Raw genomic sequence first — 20,217 nt, 5'->3', positions numbered from 1 at the left:
CTTGGGGCCCAAGGTGGGGGGATAGGACTGAAAGTCCCTCTAATCACATGGTTGGTTTCCCTCGCAACCAGCCCCCATCCTTAGGTGCTTTCCAAAAGTCACCACGTTAATAAGGAGTCAGATATGGAGGAAGGGGGTTTGCTATGAATCTCAAGACCTCTTTATTGCTCTCATCTCTTGGGGCCAGAAACAGGGGACAAAGACCAAAGACTCATTTCTTATTATAAATCACAATATCACAGGACTCCTCTTCAAATCATTTTGGGCGGCCCAAGGACTTGGCCTTCGAAATACATGGAATAACACGCATTTCTCGTGAGGTGGTTGCAAGGAGTAGCCGCAATGCACTTAGTAAGTTCTTCAAGGCCTGTCAGAAGGAGACCCGTTAAATAAATTACGATTATCCATAGCCGTTTAAAATTATGAGACAGATGTACAAACATTGTTATGGCATCTCGTCCCATAAATATTAAGTGTAAAAAGCGGGATGATGAACGTCTTCCTGGTGGTGTCTCCACTTGAAGGGGGGAGGGGAAATTAGAGGGCTCTGTTCATGTCTGCTTGAATATACATGACTCTCTCTAGAAGGAGCACCCCTAACATTGTCACAGTGGTCACCTGTGGGGACTGCAAATGGGGACAGCATCATGCTGTCACTGAGGTGGACAAATTACATTTGGACTATATGCCCTCTGATACTGCTTCCATTATGGCCACATTTATCTCTTCTGTGTACCCGTCTTGTTAATTGCAGGGAAAAAATATCCCTAGGCGACCTGGATGCCTAACAGGTTTTGGGACCACCACCACCATCCATGGCACCAGCCCAGTCAAGTGCAACGTCAGTATCGAGTTTGTGAAGAGCCCGGGTCCCCTAAAGGTTATTTATGAGGCTGTGGGTCTGGGTTTCCCTAAGAGGACTCCAGAACCCCAAGGGCAGGAATGATGTGGGGAAATGGCAGAGATCCAGTCTTTCCAAGAGATTGGCTTCATGCCAGAAGGACAAAAGGAACCTGAGATTGTTCTAGGGTCGTTCTGCATGGAGTGACATCAGGGAGACACAGAACTGAATTCTCCTGCCATTGTTCTGCCTTGTTTCTAATTCTATTAATTATCAGGCCTCCCCATGGGTGTTATTATTGGGCCCCTTTGGACTTAACCTTCCAGACCCTGCTGCTTCCTGGATGCTGTCCCAGCCGGGTTGCTTGACGGCTAGTGTCTGCTATTTCCTGATATTTGGGTGCCCTGATTGGCAGGCCTACTGGGGTGGGGGCTGGAGCTGAGTTGCAATGGCTGGAGTTCCCAGGACTTAGGGACCATTAGTTCTCTGGTCCCCTTTCTGGACCAGGCTCTCTTCTCCCTGATTCCTTTGTCCCAATCTCGGGCGTGGTCTTTCGTCTCTCCTTCCTGATCCTACCTGAGGTTCTTTTTTCTTTTTTTTTTTCCCCCCAGGAAGACCCTTTCCCATTTTTCAAGGTGGTTACATCTGAGAACTTCCAAGTTGCCTCATTCAAAACAGTGTCATGGTCATCCAGGAGAAATGGGGCAGAGGGTCCATGGGTTGGCAACCAGGCCCCAGGACACTGGGCCAAAGGCTGCGCTTAGTGATGAAGGAAGCATTCTGGGGGAGAGTGAAACTCTCTGAACCTTGTCTTGTTACACTGGCAGCTGTCTGTGGGCTGAGGCATCATGGCCTGTGTGGGGGATTTGCCTGGCATGTGGAAGGTATCTGGTACAGTTGGTGTCCTCAAGGCACAACTGACTCCATTTCCTCAACTGGAAAACCCGAGTAGTGGTGTCAGTTACAGAGCTGTGCATGTGAAAATGCACAACACCGCATCTGGCTGAGTGTAGGTGAGTGGTAACTGCATCTGGATTTGGGTCCTAGTTGGAGAGGGCATGTCTCCAAAGTGCACCTCTCATTGGGATTTCCATCCAGGCATGCACAGTTCTTTCCTTCTCCCGGCAACCCGAGGGGAGCAGGTGTCTATGCTGAGGTTGGCACTACTGGGGTTGGGAGAAATGAAGACTGGACTCATGGGGAGGTTGTAGGGAGAACAGCTCTTGCTGAGGGTGGTCTGCACCAGGGTGGGCAATGGAGACCTGGACACATTCTTGGGTAGTCGAAACCCTCACGGGCCCATTGTGGCACCAATGCCTAGAGATTCAGCCAGTTGGATCTCTGGACGCTTGAAAGAGAGACAGTGGACCAACCCTTTGGATTTGGAGGTCACTATAGCACAACACAGTCCGGTCTCCTCCACCTTCGCTTGTTCCTTTCTTCTGGCTGCCGATCTGGGCCAGCGTCCTTTGGGTGTGTGATCCAGGGTCTCATTGACCTCGTGAAAACCCTGTAAGAATTTAGGGTGACATAGGGAAAGCCCTGGAAGGGAGTCAGTGTAACCTTGGCCCTTTCCTGGACAGAGTGGTTAGAGCGAACTAAATTATAGCTGATTTTATCTCTTCTGGTTCCTTCAAGCTCCATAATCTTTGGGTCCCTTTAGGACTCATAGATGTGAATAAATTCCTAAATGGGGCCACCAGCATTCAAACTTATCCCCTTAATTGTGTAGCCTTGACATAGAAGAATGAATGTGGAAGAGCTCAGGGAAGAACCACCTTTGAGATGGACCCTATAGTTTTTCCCAAAGTTTCTGGAGCAGCTGTGTTGAGTGACTTCCCCCCACTGTCTCCTCCAGCAGCCACCTGGAGAGTAGAGCCTCTGTGCCACCCAGCAGGAACCACCTCATTTACATGCCTCAGAAACAATTTTTGTGAATTTAATTAATCACAGTTTACATGCTAATAACCCTCAAAATATTTTTATGGGTAAATAATGGTTATTTCCTGCTGTGGGGGGAATCCGTTGATTCTAGTGTTCATTTATATTTTATTTCTCATTGTGTGATTAGACAGTGAGGCTGATGCCTACCGTCATGATAGGAGGAGAAAGGAGTGATTTTCATTTCATGGGTGAGGCCTGGAGAAAGTCGATTCCTTCCCAGTAGATGCTTGATGTCAAGATGGGGCAGCTGGAGAGCCCAATCCCCAGTGTGGCCACTTTTATTTCTAGGTCTCCTGGTAAAACATCATGATTATAAATTCTACTACAGTAATCATTATCCTCACTACTACCACCACCACTACCATTGTCACACTTAAAACCAGTTTTATCATGACCCTCATCACCACCACCACCACCATCACTACCACCATCACCACCATCATTACCATTACTACCTCTTCCCCACCATTGCTATCACCACCACCATCACCACCAACACCATCATTACCACCATCACTAGTACCACCACCATCATCACCACCATTATCACTATCACTACCACCATCATCACCACCATCACCAACACACCATCACCACCATTACCACTGCCACCAACACCACCACTACCATCACCGCCACCATCATCATCATCACCAATATCATTACCCTCACAACCATCACCACCAGCAACAACCACCACCACCACAACCATCACCATTATTATCATCAATGCCACCACCATCATCACCATCACCACCACAATTACCTCCACCATTACTGCCACTATCACTTTCACCACTGCCACTTCCATCATCTCCATCATCCCTATTATCATCACCACCACCACTATCACCACCACAGCCTTCAATACCACTGTTGCTATCACAATCGTTACTGCCACAGCTTACCATCTCAACCCTGAGTGCTGTTCTGTACTTTGGAGATGCTACTCCATCCCATCCAGAAACCCAGCATCCTCTTTGGGCCTTCTCTGCCCCTCTTTCTCTTTCCCCACAACCTCACCCCTTCACCTCTAATCAAGCACTAAATCCCATTGACTCTACTTCCTGCACATCTCTTTGTTATGTTCTCATCTTTCTGTGTGTGTGTGTGTGTGTGTATTCTCCATATATACAGTCTCATAATTTCTCAGTTGATCTCTGCAAAACTGGTCTATTTCTATACAGTGTAGTGCTAGAATGTCTTCCTAATATGAAACTCTGACTTCTGTTGATTAAAACTTTTTCTTATGACCTCTTCCTCATCATTGGCCCTCCAACTTGAGTACTATGTAAACTATTTTTTTTTTTTTGAAGATTTTATTTATTTGACAGAAAGAGAGACAGCGAGAGAGGGAACACAAGCAGGAGGAATGGAAGAGGAAGAAGCAGACTCCCCGCTGAGCAGGGAGCCCGATACAGGACTTGATCCCAGGACCCTGGGACCATGACCTGAGCCAAAGGCAGACACTTAATGCCAGAGCCACCCAGGCGCCCCTATATAAACTATTTTTATAGAGAATATTCTATGGACCTCATATTGGCTTAAACATTTTTTGTTATAATGGTACTGTGTTATTTACAAACAAAACTAGGTATCTACTTACTCTTCATGTGAATCTAATCCACCATTAGTTGTAAGATGCATAATTATTTTATGTGACATTAAGAGCAAGAAAGTGCTAGTCAGTTGTACTTGCGAGAAACTATAGATTTTAAGATGCAAACCAATTTCAGAGACAAAATGTGACAAAAATTATGTTTTAGAATCAATGACAAAAGAAGTTCCTAAACAGTGATAAGACTCACACAAATGAGAAACTACATACAAATAAAAGTGATAAAATTCAAATTAGTATTATTTACTTACCATGATAGATGATGTTGTCTTGGTGAAGCTCATTGTCCACTTACTAAAAATGAATTACTGTTCTAACACAGATTCTCTTGAGTTCCACTGCCTTTATTACTTTGGGGGGTGTGGAGATGCAATCCTCCTACCCTTTTTTTCTGAGAACCTTCCTTGCCATTGCAAGCCACCCATTGGCCTTTATCAGGCACAAACACATCATTTGTGTATCAACTCTACTTCTTTTCTTTCCCCCTTGTCCTGGGACAATTAAAACATTCTTACTGGACCCCGAAGTGATCCCAGACAGTGTTCCAGGCTGGTTGTCAGGGAGATGTGGTCGTCAAGATAAAGTCTCTATTTCCAGTGTGATCTAGGCCTGCCTCATTTCCGGCTTTGCCCTGTTCTCCACTGCAGCCTTAACTTGCTCCTTGCTGGTCCTGGATGCCACGCACCCTTCAGTTTCTGGGTCTTCGCGTATGCTGTTCCCTTTGTCTGGAAGGCTTTTCCTCTCATTGTTTACATAGAAAACTGTTCCACGCTCTTGACGCCCCACCTGCAGCTCAGTGAAGTCTGATCTGACATCTCGGGGTGGGGGGTGGGGGGAATCTGGCTTTTCCAGGTCAGAGCGTTGGCCATGCATCATTTTACAGTCGCTTGAGAATGTGGACTTTGTCTATCTTCATGATGCTTAGGACAGTGATGGGTACAGATTAGGGACTAAATATATCAAATGAAGAACTTTCCTTTTTCCTTTATTACAAATTCCTGCCTCTTCCCCTTGTCCTCTGTTACCTCCTCTGCCAATGCCCGTTCCTCCCCTTCCTTCCTCCCTGTGCTTTCTCTTCTCCCTGCCTCCTTTCCGTCCTGCCCCTACCCACTCCTTGTCCTTCCAGATTCTCTCTGTGTCCCCTCGAGCTCTGTCTGTCCCTTTGTTTTTCTCTTTACTACAGAACCCCTGGAATTGTTATTTTAGCTCAGATGTCCCTCTCTTGGCTGGACCCTGCTAGCCATGCTGGGGGTCCCCTAGGGCCTTGGAGTGTGCAGAGGCATAGACTGGCTCTCCTGGGAAGAGCAGAGCACCCCAGTGATGTCTCAGAGCGCAGACGTGAGGATAACACTCTGGTGAGCCGAGAGCTCCCTTCCTAGAGAATTTCTAGGTTCCTTCTTATAGATGCCAAATCCCTTTAGAGACTCAAACTGATCAACCGGTGGAGAGAGAGGTACCTCGCCCCTTTGGAGCCTCCACTGTTCATTACTGAAAGGGGGTGATGATAACACATGGGCCGAGGGCAGGACTGCGGGGAGAGATGGAATGAGCGAGCGCTCGTGTGATAACGCTGAGCGCCGTGCCCGGCCATAGTAGGTGCTCAATAAACACAAGCTTCCTATCTCCATTTGTCCCCTGCCTTGGAAAACAAAAAGCCTTTTTGTTGGTGAAAGCGTTGGCGGGGAAAGTGAGAAATCTGGGTTCCAGTCCCTGTTTCAGCATGATGTACTTGGGGCAAATCGCCTCCGCTCTCTGAAGCTCCATTTTCCCTTCTATGATGGGAGGATGAGTCATGAAAAGGCTAATGACCTCCCAGAGTTTAGGAAAGGACTGAACGGAACGAGCTAGAATTTGAGTAAGAGACAACAACAGCATTTACTATGTACCAGGTGGGCCAACTTAGATCTGCTCGCCCATTTATTTCTATGTCATCGGCAAGAACTCTTCCACCAGCTCAGGGCATCGATAAGGCAGAGTGCTTTCATTTTTCTGATCGGTTGCTTGGGCACTCACCTGCCTTATTTCTTTATAACCTTTCTCTCAAGGTTTTTTCCCCTGCCACTCCCCGCCCGCTGCCAACCCTGAATCATCTCTGAACCCCAGAGGATTTCTTCATTCCAGTGGGAGCCTGTCCACCTCCAAGGCAGACACACCAAGAACAGGAGTCTGGTTGGTCCTCCTGCAGCTGCTTCCTGGTCCTGAAGCGGTCGCTAGGTTCCACATGGTCTCGTGGATGCCCCGTCCCGTGCCTGCGCCATTGAGAGAGGATGCCCGTTGAGAGAGGATGATGTGATTTCTTTAGTGCTACGTTTGGCCAAGAGTTACACTTATTTGACCCCAGGGTTACAGGTAGGTCTGTGGCCAGTTCATAGACACGGTCACCTTTTGGGTATAAGCTGGACCTGAAGGCACTTCATTTTTTTTATTTTTTAAAGATTTATTTTGAGAGCGAGTGAGCGAGAGTGCAGTGGGGGAAGGGCAGAGGGAGAGGGAGAGAGAATCTCAAGCAGATTCTGCATGGACCGGGGAGCCTCAGGTGGGGCTCGATCTCAGGACCCTGAGATCACGACCTGAGCCGAAACCAAGAATTGGATTTTCAACCGACTGCACCACCCAGGTGCCCCAACGAGCACCTTAAATGTTATTATTGCCTCCTGCTTCCCCTTTGACTTAATTACCGGATATCTATTTGGACCTAATTATTAAACAGCAATCATTTGACTCTTTCAGACCTCAAAGCTCTTGTCATATCCATCTTGAAGGAATTCCACTTGAAGAGCCAGTCGCTTGGAACCTGCCCTTCCATTGCAGGTCACCCTTAGTGATTGCAAAATGTCATCTGCTCCTCGTCACGCTCTGCTGTAACTGGCAGCATAGCACTTGCTTCAAGTAAAGTGGAGGGCGGAATCCACAAGTTGGATATTCAACACACTCCTACCAATGAAGCGTGGAGTACCCTGCATCCCTCACAAGGTAAAAAGCGTGGTCTAGAGCTGAGGTAGAAACAGTACACGTATTGGAAACAGACAGATACTGTATCTGTGGCGGCAATCAATTGCATTTGCCTGATGGCTCCTTCAACCGTCAAAGAACCTCAGTTTTCTTTTTGGGAGCCACCACCACCACCACCACCACCACCCACCCTGCTCTTAGTCCATGTGGTTTGGGCCAGACTGGTCCTACTTCTGTTTTCAAGGGGTGGGAATCTGACCCAGGTCTGGCCAGAAGACTGAAACTCCCTGGTGGAAGTGACTGGTTCAAGGATCTGCACATGACCCAGGTAGAGCCGATGAAAGCCCCACCTGAGACTTTGGCTAAAACAATGGGGAGAGAAGCACCCTCTTTCTGTTGGGAATGCTAAGCTGGCAAGACGGAAGCTGGGATTCTCTCTTAACCAGCAGGTGGACAAAGCCTGACTGAGAATGACGTCAACTCTGCAGTGAGCAAAGCCAAGACTTAGAGAGATTCTTAATGATTTTTGAGCACCTTGATCCAACTATGCCTGAAGCCAAACCTACCAATGGTCTTTCATGAGCCAGAACATGCCTATTTTCTCTTTAAGTCAGTTTGAGTTGGCGGGTGATTTTTGGTCATTTAAGGTAAGAGCATTACATTAAACTGGAGATGTTACCCTAAAAGACAGGCAAATAGGCAGACTGATGATCTCTGAACTTCTTCCTACCTCTTTACAGGGGAGAGCCACCCCATCCCTCGCTGCTGCTTGGGTCTGATGCAGCCAGGGCAGGCCGCCAGTACCAGGCAGGCTGCAAATATTACAAAACGCCTGGGGAAAACGGCATTGTTCCCAATTTATGTTTTTGCTTCCTCTCCCGTCTCTTGCATTTTCACTTTTATTTAAGGCTGTGTTCAATGTTGTAATTACTTTTTTAATCGGTAACGTCTGTGTCTGGGGTGTGTGGCTCCCCGCCGTCGCCGGGCCTGGCCCTGTAAACAAACACGGGCACTTTAGCTGGGAGGCTCCCGCTGAAATATTGCCCTAAATAAATAAAAGGCAAATTAGATATTGGAAAATAACTTTAAATTACATTTGAATTCTCAGGGAATTACATATTACATCTGCATTCAGAACAAATGAGCTCACCATGAATAATACGTCTGGAGTGAGCGCCCGAGAGAGGAGAGCCGTGCTGGGCGCCAGGAGGAGGGAGGACCACAGTGGGTCTTTCCAAGGATAGTGAGTGAGGCATAAAACAGAGGGGGCTTCTTGAGGGAGGACAGCATGTGTAAATCAGAAACCTTGGATATGCCTGTGGGATCGATCTGCCAGAGAAACAGGGACTCCCTGAAAGGAAAGCCACTAGTTAATTGAACTGGGTAATTCTCCTGGAGGTGAAAGGGGGTGCTGACATTATTATGTCCCTACTGCGTACTGGGTGCCCCCCAAACATGCAGCTGGTGTGGTTGCCAGCTTCGGTGACAGCGACCTGGGTACTGATGCTGGTTTTATCACTACCCTGCTTTTCAGCAGGTAGACACTTGGCGTCGGGGGACTTCAGTCTCCTGACCTGGTCACTGAAGAACATCAGGACTGGGAGGCTTATATGTCTTACCAGCAAGGGCTTGGCATCAGTCTGACTCGGGTTCAAATCCCTGTTCTGCCACTGCCTACCAGGTGCCTTTGGCCGAGTCCCTTACCTTGCCAGGCCTCAGTGTCTCAGTCTGTGGAATGGGGATCATGCCCATAGTAGCTTGTCTCTAAGAGTTGCTGAAAGATTAAATGTGACAAGGAAAGTTGCTTGATGAGCATAATTGCGCTCACCGAATGATAATGAATGTAATTCAGTCTTGTTATCTGTACAACAGTCTTGTGTAACAGGATGTTAAAATCGAGATTCCAATTAGGCACCGAGATAAAATAGATGTGCAGTTTCAAAGTGAGGTGTCAATTCACTATTTGGAGACTCTTGGAAAGGTGTAGCCCAAGTCCCAGCCCCCTTTGCCTGCTCCAGAAAGGGGACAGACTTGAGCCCTGTGAGCTCAGGGAGTGGTAAGCAGAGCCTGGGTGGATTCAGCCACTTGCGCCCCCTGACCCCCACAGAGGATGCCTTTGGTGGGGAATCTGTCCTCTTGCCCACACACAGCCATCCTGCTTGACCTCCATACACGGCACTGCCCTCCCCTTGGTGGCATCCTGAGCTACGTTTGTCTACGTAACCCATTGCTGGGCTCTGCCGGCCTCTCTGTTCATCTCTCTCCATTCTCAGGCTCCTCCTTCTCTAGCTCAGTAGCTCTCAACCAGCTGCCCTGTAGCCGCCCCTGGCACCTTAAATTCTGATGCCCAGGCCGCCCTACAGGACCATGGAAGCAGACTCTTCTGGAATTGGGTCCAGGCATCAGATTCTCTCTCTCTTTTTTCTTCCTTCTCTCTCTCTCTTTGAACAACCCAGTACCTTTTAGTATATTCAGAGTGGTGCATACATCACCACCAATTTTCTTCTGTGTCATTGAGTTGTAACTGACAGCACTGTGTAAGTTTATGGTGTGCAGTGCAATGACTCGGTTTGCAAATCCTGTGAAATGATAACCACAGTACGTTTAGTTAACATCCATCATTTCCTAGAGACCATACAAAAGAGAAATGGGGGAAAATGTTTACTGCTATTGATTTAAAAGCATTTTTGGGGCACCTGGCTGGCTCAGTCAATGGAACAGGTGACTCTTGATCTCGGGGTTGTAAGTTCGAGCCCCACGTGGGGTGCAGAGATTACTTAAAAACTAAATCTTTTAAAAAAATAAATAAACACATTTTCATGACCCCAAGAAGATGTCATGCACCCCTTTGTGGTCACTCCCCAATCCTCCCCATCTTCCCCTGTCTCCCCGCACTCCTAGCCATAGGTCACAAGTAATCTACCTTCGATCTCTGTAGATTTGCCTCTTGTAGAAATTTCACATGAATGGGATCATATAATATGTGGTCCTTTGAGCCTGGCTTCTTTCACAAAGCATCATGTTTTCAACGTTGATCCACGTTGGAGGATGGATCAGTACTTCATTTTGTTGTTGTTGTTGCTGAGTAATATTTTATTATGTGGATATAACACATTTTATTTATTCCTTCATTGGTGGATGGAAATTTGGGCTTTTTCCACTCTTTGGTTGTTATGAATTCTGCTGCTGTAAACATTCCTGTATGGGATTTTTTTTAAAGATTATTTATTTATTTGAGAGCGAGAGAGAGCACAAGCAGGGGGAGCAGCAGAGAGAGAGAGGGAGAAGCAGGCTCCCCGCTGTGCAGGGAGCCCGATGTGGGACTCGATCCCAGGACCCTGGGATCATGACCTGAGCCGAAGGCAGATGCTTAACGACTGACCCACCCAGGCGCCCCTCTATGTTTAGTATTTGAAGAATGTTTCCCGAAGTGGCCACACCATTCTGCATTCCCTCTGGCAGAGTGAGAGGGTCCCTTCCTCTTCACATTCTCACCAGCATGTGTCACTCTCTATCTTTGGGATTCTAGCCTACGTGGTAGGTGTGAGGCAGTGTCTCCGGGTGGTGTTGATCTGCATTTCCTTCATGGATAATGTTGAGCATCTTTTCACAGGTTCTTGGCCCATTTTAAAATTGGGTTATCCGTGTTTTTATTATTGAGTTATGAATGTTCTTTATATATGGTAGGTGCTAGTCAGCTATGTAATTGGCATCCTTTTCCTCCCATTCTGTGGGTGGTCCTTTCCCTTTAAAAAAATTTTTTTTTTAGATTTTTAGACATTTTTAAGTGATCTCTACACCCCACGTGGGGCTCGAACTCACAACACCAAGATCAAGAGTCTCATGCTCTTCTGACTGAACCAGCCAGACGCCCCTTCCCTTTTTAGATGGTGTCCTTTGAGGTACAACGTTTTTAATTTTGATGAAGCCCGATTCGTCTAGTTTTTCTTTTGCAGCTTATGATTTTGGTGTCACATCTCAGATCCAAATCTAAGACCACCAAGATTTTCTCTTATGTTTCTTCAAAGCGTTTAGATAGTTTGAGCTCTTACAGTTAGGACTTTGATCCATTTTGAATAATTTTTGCATGTGGTGCAAGGAGGAGGTTCAACTTTGTTCACGCTTTTGCATGTGGATATCCAGTTGTCCCAAGACCATTTGTTGGAAAGACTGTTCTTTGTCCATTGAGTGGACCTCATCCCAAATCCATTGGCCATAGACATAGAGGCTTATTTCTGGCCTCTCAGATCTGTTCCACAGATGTACGATGTCAATACCACACTGTCTCGGTTACCGTGGCTTTGTAGTAAGTTTTGAAAGAGGGAAGCATGATCCCTCCAATTTTATCTTCTTTTCCGAGAATGTAAGATTGTATTCTGGGTTCCTTGAATTTCCACGTGAATTTTAGGATACACTGAGTCAGCTGGGATATTGATAGGGATTGAGTGGAAGCTAGATCCATTTGGGAAGTCTTGCTAAGGCGGCAGCCCTACTAAGTCTTCTGATCTATGAACATGGGATGTCTTCTCATTTCTTCAGGTCTCCTTAATTTCCTTCAACCACGTTTTGTGATTTTCAGAGTATAATAAGTTTCGTGCTTTTGTTACATCAGTGTTTTTTAAAGCTCCCTTGATGATTCCAAAGCCCGGCCAAGATTTCATAGTGATGTCAACAGCAAACATGCCTCCAACGCTTTTATGCCAGGACCCGTCTTACCTCAGTTATTCCTCAGAATAATCTGAAGGGCTGCAGAACCCTGAGGCTTTTTACAGGTGAGGGAGCTGAGGCTCACTTGTCACATAGCCGGAAAGTGGCAGAGCTAAGATCTCAACTCCTGTCCATGACTCCGTAGCCGGAAAGTGGCAGAGCTAAGATCTCAACTCCTGTCCATGACTCCGTAGCCGGAAAGTGGCAGAGCTAAGATCTCAACTCCTGTCCATGACTCCGTAGCCGGAAAGTGGCAGAGCTAAGATCTCAACTCCTGTCCATGACTCCATAGCCTGGCCTCTTACCCTCTGCGTGGAAGTTCCTCACCTTTTCATGCACAAGCCTTTCAAAGCATTCATAAATCATTGCACACTCGGTTCCCTTTGCCTGAAACCCTCCCTTCCTCCTCCCACTCCATTTTAGCCTTTGGTAACTTCGCTCGTACTTTTCAGTCCTCAGTTCTGTGTCACCTCCTTTCAATGGCTTTCCCTGAGTGTCTTCTTATCGCTCTCCGAGGGAATGAAGCTGTCACTCTTGTACTGGGCTCTCTGTGTGCTCGACCTGCCTCTACTGCAACGTGTATCCTGTATTACGATCAGCCACGTGGCCGCTTTAAAACACTCACCCCTCTGCTTGAATCATGGCTGGCTTGCGGTGCAAATGACAATGCATGGCTTCCAAGGCTGAGTCAACCACGGCCATGCAGCTTCTGCTGTGATCACTAGAACAATTGCTCTAGGAGCCCTGAACCACCTTGTAGGTAGTCTAATGACCCCGTGACTGCCCTGCTGAAGAGGCCACACGTTAAGAGCTCTGGTTGACAGTCTCAGCTCAGCTCCCAGCATGGGCACCAGAGCTGGGAATGAAGAAACCATTGTGGAAATGGATCCTTCTCTTCGCTATCATTCAGGTCCCCCCAGCTGAGACCTCAGATATCCGGGAACAGAGAAAAACCGTCCTGGATCTGCCCTTTTGGAGTCCCTGGCCCACGGAATCCGTCAGCATCCTAGTTGTTGCTCGGCGCCTCTAAGTTTCGGAGTGGTAAACGTGCTGCAGTAGATAACCATAGCAACCGACTGGTGCACCTGCCTTTTCCAGCTAGATCATGAACTCTTTGAGGTCAAGACTGAGTCAAATTCATCTTTCTATTACTTGTTCCCAGCACAGGGCTGACTCAGGATAGGTACGTATCAAGGTGTGTTGAGCAAACTAATAAAATCATGTACGGTCCAAATTGCCCTGAGTGGGCCTTTGCTGAAAACCTGTCCCACTAACATGGCAGCCACGCACCCAACTGAACCATGGGGAGGTACATGCCCACACCAGGGGCCCCAGAATTTTCTTTCTAGGGACTTAGCCTTAATGTACCCATTTGCACGCCAAATGGAGTACACACAGGGAGGTCCATCACAGTGTTGTTGGTAAGAGCGAAAGAATCCATGAAGTCATTTATAAAAAGTACTAACGGAAGGGGAATTGTGTGGCTGGGGACGGAGCTGAGTTTTCGCTTGCTATACTGTAATACTTTTTGAATTTTGAAGTATGTATTACCTCTTCTAAAATAAATATTAATATATGTGCTGCACAGTTTGACTTGGAACAGAATTAATATTCTTCTTTAAATAGACTCAGTTTTTAAAAATAAATAAATTTCTTGAAAAGGAAAGTTTACTTTGCCATCCCACATGGGAAATTGGCATCATTTGCCCTCCATAGGAGATAATCACAGGAAGGAACGTGTTAGGAACAGAGAGCGTTTTGTAGGCTCAGTAAACTGTTCTGGTTTTTTCCTGCAGGCTCTGAACCGTAAAGGAGGTCAGCAGTGTCAGAGAGCTGTGAAATCTTATCACCAGGCTGAGACCAGATGGTTGGGATCACATGACGAGTTCTGGCCAATGGCCCGCAAGTGGCAGAGTCCAGCACCACTTTTGGGTTGGGACAGATAAGTGCTGGTGGTCCCCCTTCGCCTCTCTTTCGCTTGGAGGCCATATGTTCCAGAAATCAGAGCTGTAGGGCCGTCCAGACTTCGCATGAATGAGACAACATCGTATCATGTTAGGGCACCGAGAGATCATGGTTTACTTGCTCTGTAGCATGGTGTAGGCTGTTCTGACTGTTGTAGACGTGTGGTCCACCCTGGGGAAATGCTATCTTTGAAGAACTCTTTATCAGTATTGGACTACCAGAATCACATCCGCTTCCCAGCTGGGCCCCTTATGTTCTTCGTCCTCTCTCTTTTACTTCCCCCTCTTCCTCGATTCCCCATATATCCCACTAACGACCTGGCTCTGATTACTCACTGTCACTCTGGGCTTTACTTTCAGACTTGTACACTATTACGCTTCAAAGAGGCCTCTGGTTTTTTTTTTAAAGATTTTATTTATTTATTCGACAGAGATAGAGACAGCCAGCGAGAGAGGGAACACAAGCAGGGGGAGTGGGAGAGGAAGAAGCAGGCTCATAGCAGAAGAGCCTGGTGTGGGGCTCGATCCCATCACGCCGGAATCACGCCCTGAGCCGAAGGCAGACGCTTAACCGCTGTGCCACCCAGGCGCCCCAAAGAGGCCTCTGTTTTATTTGTCAGGCCAGCTCCCCAGTAGGAGTCACCTCTCCACACCTCCGATAGCGTCTACTTGCATACCTGCTGGGCCAGGAAGCTCACTTCCTCTCACAGTGGTTCCTTCCCTCACTGGGCAACTCCGGCCTCGAGGAGCTTCTTGGGATTCAACCACACTTGTACCTCTGGCCATTGCTACTTGTCCCCACTGGAGCCCCACAGAATTGCTGTCCCTGGCCCAGGACAGCCTTTCAGAAGCCCAGGGCCCCTCAAGATTTCTCTTTTCCAGCCGGTCTCTTTCAGGAGGGAAGGAAGACACATGTCCCGTGGGGGCTCCTGGCAAGGTGATCTGTGGTGGGAATGAGTCTCAGTCCAAGACTCGGGTGTGCAAGAAATGCTACTTTCTTTATTCATTCGCTTTGTCTTAATTCGTCATTTGAGCTCCATTCTTCCGGGTGGTGGGAAACAAGTCTCAGCCAATTTAGCTTTGCTTTTTTTGCCTTGGGGGTCCCGTTAAGTTCTGTGGGGTGAGGGGATCAAGGGGTTGGAGAAGGAAACTCATCATCCGCTGAGATTCCCCACAAGTCCTTGGAGGGCGGGCCATATGTGCTGCTGAGGGACGCCCGCGAGCCTTTCTAAGGCTTCCCAAGGTCCTTCCCCGATGCCCTCACTGCTCCAGGTGCCTGGGACCCCTCTGCTGCTTCTCTCTGGGCTTGTATGTGGAGGGCTCCACGAACCTTTCTCAGCCTGGACGCCCCACCGAGCCAGGCCCTCAGAGTCTGCCCAGGAATGGTGGTGTTAGCTAGGATGCAATGGGAGGTCCTCAGTTGGAGGGACTTTTTCGCCGATTTGTGAACATACAGTGTATACGCTAGCATGTTGACACGCTAGGCGTGCACAGTTGAACCAAGGTGCCTAAGTCATAGACTATGTATAAGTTCCTTAATGTATATGAAAGCTCCCTGCCCCCACCCCCTAATCCACTGCAGAAAAGCTTCCTGTACTAACCCCACGGCGAGATGGTGCTTGGAGATCTATCTCCCTGTCTCTTTACTTGTCACAAGCAAAAAAGAGTTCTTTGCTTCCAACACTTTCTCGGTTTGTGTTCTATTTAATGCGCTCCAAATGGTGAACCCCTTGAGTCTGGTTACAGAGGCACAGATCTGCCTATTCCCCCCCTTCCAACTTGGGGCTCAGCCAGGGCCCCTTTCTTGGGGACACAGCGACATCACACATTCCCTTTGCGTCCTAATTCTTCATCCCCAGTCACGGTGCAGGGGACAAGGCAGTACCAGAAACCTTACATACCTGGTCTCGTCTATCCTCACAATGACCCCTCTTTTCAGTTGATAGGGAAACTGAGGGCCAGGGACGTGAAGGGTAGAGCAGAGCCAGGATCCAAACCCAGATGTGTCTGACTCCAGAGTTGAGACTTCTGTCGATATCCAGCTACTTCTCCAGGTAGCACGCCTGGGAATATTACCGCGCTGCCTGAGTTCTGGGGCCCTGAGAGGACTCATGGAGAGCTTTGAGGCAATAAAGCCACGATCATGTCCTTTAAGAGACGCTCAAGTGCTCCCTCTGCCTTCAAGGGCTTCAGAGCAAGTGTCCTCAGTCCCTCCTCCTAAGTGAACAGACAGCTCTTGTGTTCCATAAATATTGACCGAGTTTCTCCTAAGTTCCAGGCATGGCAGGAGGCGCCCATGGTACAGCAGTGAACAACAACAACAACAACAACACCCTGCCCTTTGCACAACTAACATGTCTATAGGCAGAAATAGACAGAACTCCCAAGTGTTCAAATACATGAAGGGACTGTTAAAAAAACACCCAAAATTCAATGGAGTAAATGTGAAGATCTAATTGGCTCTGTGAAAGGATTCATGAATCCGGGAGGTATCCCATCTAGCAAGTGGAGGGGAGCCAGGGATACATTGTTTAGGCAAGGATGCTCTCCTAAGGAGAGCCTCTCAGTAAATTTTAGTATTGATCCAGAAATTCCATGTTGTCTGGTTGAAGGTTACATTCCTGGCACGTTGAACGTGCAGTTAGGTTAAGTATTAAGTCTAGGTTTGCCCCGATGGCTTAAATGGTATCCTTTTGGGGCTGTGGTGTTCTTTTTAACAGCACTAATTTTGGATTGATGCAAGTCCAGTGAAGGAAATTAATTAGGGTGCGTGATATTATACCATATATATTTGGTCTTTGACCCCAGTTCCTAGCACAGAGCTCTTAAAACCCTTATAATTTACTGAGTGATGGGTAATAGGAGTATCATGTGTTGTAACATTTGGTCTTTGTCCTAGTTCCTGCTGTAGAACTTCTAAGACCCTTGGAATCTCTGGAGTGTTAAGAGTATCTTTTGTATGCTAATGAATGGCTGGAGGGGAGATCTCCCCACCCCCCACCTTAGCTTCAGAATGGGGGCAGGTCACCAGCAAAAGCAAGGCCTGACTAGAGCTTTTGGAACTTTCAGCCCCACCCCCTGACCTCCCAAGAGAAGGGAAGGACTGGAGATGGAGTTCAATCACCAATTGCTAATGATAGAATCAATCCTGCCTGTGTAATGGAACCTCCATAAAACCCCTCAACAATGGGGTCTGGAGAGCTTCCAGGTTGGCGAACACATCGGGGTGCTGGGAGAGGGGATGTGCCTAAATAGGGCTCAGGATCTCCATGCACCGCCCCCCCCCCCATTCCTCCTGCTATGTATCTCTTCCTTCTGGCTGTTCCGGAGTTGTATCCTTTTATAAGAAACCAGTAATCGACTAGGGAAACTGTTTTCCAGGGTTCTGTGAGTCATTCTAGCAAATGATCAAACCTGAGGAGGGGGTTGTGGGAACCCGATTTATAGCCCACCTGTCAGAAGTACAGGGGGCCTGGGACTTGTGATTGGCATCTGAAGTGGGGGAGTCTTGCGGGACCGAGCCCTTAGCCCGGTTAGGGTTAAGCGAATGCGCTAACCATGGGTGGTTGGCATCAGAATTGGACTGAATTGTAGGACCCCCAGATGGTGTCTGGAGAGTTGGAGAATTGGTTGTTGGTGTGGAAGACATGCCACACGTCTTGGTGTCCAAAGCATTTGGAGTGAACAAGGGTGTGTGTGACAGGTGGTTAGGGAAAGCCTCCCTCCACAGTGACATTTGGGCTGAGACCAGCTGTGCAAAAAATCCGGGCACAGTGTCCCAGGCTGGATGGAAGAGCAAGCACGGTGCCTCTGAGGAGGCCACAAGCTGGGTGTGCGGGAGGGACAGAAAGAAGCCAGGTGTGGCCAGAGGGTAGTGCAGAGTAAGGAGAGGATGGAGGGCCTCAGGGGCTCAATCACGGGGGTCTTAGTGTTAGTCACTGTCCAGACAGATAACAGGAGGCACACTCAGGGAATGTGATATAGGGACTGGTTCTAGAGGTCTGGGTAGGGTTGAAGGATATTAACGCAAAGTGACAAACACCCTGGGATCAGCAGCTGTGGCACCCTGGTGGCCACCCCTCGTCCTCAGGAGGCCAGGGAGGAGCAGTTAGGGGAACCCGGGCATTGTTATACCTGCAGGGGCCACCTGCAGCTTCCATCAGAGGGACCTGGCCACTGCTGACACTCTCTCTCCTCCTGCCCCCTGGTCTGCTGGCATCCCCTAGTGGCCGAATCCCCCAGAAACCAGAGGGCAAAGGTGATGCAGTCCCTTCAGTTCTGCTTCTGAGCACCGAACAGGTGGACAGGGATGGAGAGTGATCTTGAGGACAAACACGGAATGCCCAGCACAGCAATGGAAGTCTATTATTCTGAGTTCAAGGGGAAGCAACTAGGGGGTCTAAACTGGGGAGGGACCTGATTTGGAAGTCCGCAGGCCTCTCTGGCTGCTCTCTGGGGAGTGGGTGTAGTGGGGAGGGGCAGGGCAGGGCTGGGAGAGCAGTTTGGAGGCTGTTCTAGTTGTCCAGGTTGGGGAGGACGGTGGCTGGGACCAGGGAGGGTGCAGGGAGGGCAGACAGAAAAGCCCGGGCTCAGTGTTACATTCTGACCTGACATGGGTGGGAATTGCTGGTGGATTGGATGGGGGACGGGGGACGGCCACGTGAGGAAGGAGCCCAAGGAAAGAGAATAATGGATGACTTAAAGTTAAGGCAGTGAATAGCTATGTATGTGTGTGTGATACCCTCCACCCTCACCACTTAGGGAAAGGAGACTTGGATGGCATCCTTAGGAGAACTCTATGTGGCAGGTGTTTTTATCACAAGTGAAGAATTCACACATCAGAGAGGTTAAGACATCTGCCCAAGATCACACAGCAAGGAGGTGCAGATGGGGATTTGGGCCTGGTCTGTCTGATTCCCAAATACCTGAGCAGAAGGACTTTGATGGGGGCTCTTGCCTTACACGTTAGCCACAAGCTGGGGCTTGTGCTGCCCGGTGAGATCTGCCCTTGAGACAGGCTACAAGCACATCACCAACATGGCCAGCTGTAGCATGCACGGATTTGGGCATAGAAGCAGCCCCAGCAGAACTTAATTGTTTTTTTTTTTTAAACTACTATTATTACAGAATTGGGGAACAAGGAAGAAAACTAACATTTATAAAGCTCATTCATTCATTTATTCGTCCTCTAATTTAAAAAAATCTGTTCCTGAATTTCAGGCTTCTTGCTGGACAGGTTACTTGGATGATGTCATTTGATCCCCAAAATGAACAACCCAGCCAAGGTGAGCATTCTGCTTCACCCCTGTTTTGCAGGCCTCAGGAAATGGAGGCGCAGAGAGGGGAGTGACTTGCTCAAGGTAACACACCCGGTGCCTCTTCTTCCTTCCCTAAAGCATTTCTCACTGAGTCTGAGTCCAGCTGCGAGTCAGACTGTAGGGTGCTGAAATCAGGGCGTCTTTGTTCAATTCCTGGCTCTCCTTCGAGAGAGGTGTGACCTCAGTTTCCACATCTGGGAAATGGGGTTAGTAATAGTATCTGTCTGAAAGGCTGCTGCTCGGATTGATGGAGAGGAGGTATGCAATGGAACAGAGCAAGGGCTCAGGGCACCGTGACTGTCACTGTGATCCCGTTCCCGAAACCAGTGGGAAGCACAAGTGCCTCTCGGGGGACTCCCCAGCCATCTCCGAGCTCCCTTAGCAAGCTTCAGAGCTGTCACACCTGGTGGGGGGACAGCTGCAGACGTAGGCCCCCACATCACAATGCAACAGGTACGGTGGTAAAGGTGGGGTTCACATCAGAGCGGTGACAACAGGGTCTCCCACCCCAGCCCTTTTGAGTGAGTCACCTTGTTTCTGTCTCCCTTATTGCCAGCACTTACTAGCATCCAGAATCATCTTCTGCATTCCTTGGTCGACTTCTTTGTTGCCTGCCTTCATCACTAAGTACCCTGTCCCCCACTGTCCCCTCTCTGTCCAGCACAGTGCCTGGCATCTGCAGACTCTCAGGAAATATTGATTGAATGCAGGAATGAGTTGTCAGGTGAAATGAAGCCCCACGTGTCTGTGCCATGCCTCTAGGCACAGAGGAGGGAGGCAGGAGACAGGTGGGGAGGGATTGCGTGGGCTCAGCCTCTGAGCCCCCCTGAAGCTGCACACAGGGCCCTGGACACAGCCTGTGTCATCAGGACC

At 48.4% G+C, this 20,217-nt stretch overlaps 1 long non-coding RNA gene across 1 annotated transcript in view; it reads left to right on the top strand.

Annotated features, from left to right (window-relative positions):
- Window positions 1-18,417, top strand: part of LOC113267606 (uncharacterized) — a 55,072-nt gene extending 36,655 nt beyond the window's left edge. Inside the window, exons 4-7 of the long non-coding RNA XR_003320881.4 lie at window positions 6,449-6,752; window positions 7,134-8,002; window positions 12,973-13,245; window positions 13,859-18,417. This is a non-coding gene — a long non-coding RNA (uncharacterized LOC113267606). The remainder of the gene's footprint in view (window positions 1-6,448; window positions 6,753-7,133; window positions 8,003-12,972; window positions 13,246-13,858) is intronic.
- Window positions 18,418-20,217: the final 1,800 nt, after the last annotated feature.

The sequence above is a fragment of the Ursus arctos genome, unplaced genomic scaffold (genome assembly GCF_023065955.2).
Source record: "Ursus arctos isolate Adak ecotype North America unplaced genomic scaffold, UrsArc2.0 scaffold_2, whole genome shotgun sequence".
NCBI classification, from domain to species: Eukaryota; Metazoa; Chordata; class Mammalia; order Carnivora; family Ursidae; genus Ursus; species Ursus arctos.
This window is presented reverse-complemented; position numbering and strand designations above follow the sequence as displayed.